The sequence below is a fragment of the Strongylocentrotus purpuratus genome, unplaced genomic scaffold (genome assembly GCF_000002235.5).
Source record: "Strongylocentrotus purpuratus isolate Spur 01 unplaced genomic scaffold, Spur_5.0 spur5_scaffold_20, whole genome shotgun sequence".
Lineage (NCBI taxonomy): Eukaryota > Metazoa > Echinodermata > Echinoidea > Camarodonta > Strongylocentrotidae > Strongylocentrotus > Strongylocentrotus purpuratus.
In genome coordinates this window covers 52,373,833-52,376,385 of record NW_022145606.1, presented here as the reverse complement: position 1 = coordinate 52,376,385, position 2,553 = coordinate 52,373,833, and the positions used below count along the sequence as shown (strand labels likewise).

At 36.7% G+C, this 2,553-nt stretch overlaps 1 long non-coding RNA gene across 1 annotated transcript in view; it reads left to right on the top strand.

Moving 5' to 3' along the window:
* The first annotated feature begins 918 nt into the window (after nucleotides 1-918).
* The window catches only part of LOC115927160, a 1,910-nt gene continuing 275 nt past the window's right edge, over nucleotides 919-2,553 (top strand). Inside the window, exons 1-2 of the long non-coding RNA XR_004065460.1 lie at nucleotides 919-1,187; nucleotides 2,273-2,553. The exon at nucleotides 2,273-2,553 is cut by the window's right edge and continues 275 nt beyond it. This is a non-coding gene — a long non-coding RNA (uncharacterized LOC115927160). The remainder of the gene's footprint in view (nucleotides 1,188-2,272) is intronic.

Below are 2,553 nucleotides of genomic sequence, written 5' to 3'. Positions count from 1 at the left end.
TTACAAACATTCTCAGTTGATGGTTCCTGAAAGCGAAAACTATGATTGAATGTGGATATTCTGAAGCCTTCCGCCTGGCAGGCGCGGATCCAGGATTTCTTAGGGGAGGGGGCCCAACTTTTTTTCTTTTTTGCTCCCGAAAATTTGAAAATCGCGCCGGCCGAAAAGTCGCTCAGTGGGGGGGTACAGAGCACAATTTTTTTTGCTCCCGAAAATTTGAAAAACGCGCCGGCCAAAAATTCGCTCAGTGGGGAGGGGGGGGGGGGGGGGAGGGGGGAGGGGGGGTAGTGAGCACATTTTTTTTTTTTGATCCTGAAAAAAAATTCAATTTGCACAACCCCCAAAAAAGGTAAAAATCACGTGATTTTACATGATTTATTTCTCAAGGGGCCCCCCCCCCCCCTGGATCCGCCACTTCCGCCTTGCATTCATCACAGTAAACCACAATTCAAGTATTTTCTGGCAGCCTGTCGTCTCGAAGCCGACTATTGTTCCTTCACTTTCTGTTATAACTTTATATTGTCGATTTCTGTTCATTCTGTAAAAGGAAAGTTTCAGTACGTCACGATTCTATGCTGACATTCTTAATTGCATTGCAATGTCACCGTATCTTTGACCAAATGATCAAAATGTATTCCATGTTGATTCTATTTTCCTTAGACTTTAAAAATGGCGTCAAAAACCATGATTTCTCTCTACTGTCTGATTGCATTGGCCGTGGTAGCAAGTGTTTTAGTCGAGGAAGATGAGATCGACAATTCCAATGCGTTGAGTGTCGAGGAGCAACGAACCCGTAAGCAATTTATTTATAATGTTATCAAACAACTAAAACGAATACGATTACAAAACAACCATCCTATAAAAGCCATTCTAATAGCTGTATGATTGTGCGGTCACCTATTGAAATGTGCCAACATGGCAATGATGTTTTGACGTAATCCGACCAGATTTGTAGAAAGTTTGCACTTTCAGAAAGATACTTTTTATCACTTCTTATCCTGGCCGATGATATATCGTGATAACTTTACCAACCAAATTTTGTTGGATTTGATTTGATTTATTGATTTACTATTGTTTCGATTATTTGTTTGTCTTTTATTTTTTTATTGCAGTAGAGGAATATTGTAAGCAGCTAAGACGGTCAGGCGGTAGTGTCGCACAATATCAGACATTGTGCGTTGCTAACGGTACGAGCTTGTATTTAACAATATTTCCAAATCTAAATAAAAATGCATGAGAAATAGTATGCTCATTCTATGAATAATAATAATCCACCTCTATTTTTTTTCAATTCGACACCTCTATCACATAGTCATGAAAATGAGAAAAATCAAGGAAGACAAACTTTAAAAATCGGCTGGATAATATTTCTTTCGATGTAATCTATACCACCTCCGTTACCAGCCTCAAAATGTATCAATGCCATTTTTAACATAATTATTAAGTTAATAATATCAATACTTTTGACGCTGATATATGACTCGTGGATGTGCAATACAGGCATAAATAATTTTATTAGCAATATTTACGATAGTCATGAATACCGGCATTGTATTTTTTGTGTTGTTTTAAAGACTAAGAAATGAAGGAGTACTCGACAAGCATGACACAGTGAGGCTTTTAAGTGCGCATAATTTCGGTCAAAAAGACTTTGCATATAACATTTCTAAAAAATAACATTATGAAGGGCATGTTTATTTCCTTCAAGTCAGGCTCGAACAACCATCGTTGTCATTTGATTGATGAGTTAACAATACGATGATTAAATGACTAAGCACGACATGGTAACTTGCTCTGCTTTAGGATTGCCTTTTCGTATATAGGGCACGGAGTCATTTCTAATAACCTAAAATTAATTAAAATTGAGAGAATTATCCAATTTATATTCTTCCCATGTGTATCTTCATACTTTTTAAAGGGTTGGGTAACATTTTACTCATAAGAGGAAAAGAAAGGAACAATGCATGTTTGTTGGGTAAGAGTTTACCAACGCTGGGCAATGTTTAACGAAGGTTGAGTAGATTTCATCCAACAAACATGTATCTTCCCATTTTGACCTCTTATGTTAAAAATTGTACCCAACTCTACCCTGCTTTAAGAGTGCACATTATACACCTCTTCTTTATCCCGCTAGCAGAATCACACCCTCTATCATATAACACTACTGCTTCTGAAATGCAATCGGTGCATGCAAATTGTATGGATACAGCATATAAATATCTATATATTTAATAAATCTTTATATTTTCCCTTCTCTTGTTTTCAACTGTAGGGTAATAAACGCATCGAGAATTTCGAGAGGCATACTAACTGCATCTTTTCCATGTGCCTGTGGTCAGACGTCTTCCCTGTTTGTTGAGACTTTTGTCAAATTGATAAAAGAAAAAATGAATCCTCGATGATCAGTTATCACTGACCTTAATCCTAACCCCAACGAACTCATAACCTCACCTCTAAAATATTTGTTAAAAATCAATAAATATGATATATAATCCATTTTGAATCTCGTTTCAAAAGTAAAGTATCAATAATGCCTACATGTAGCCCGAAATA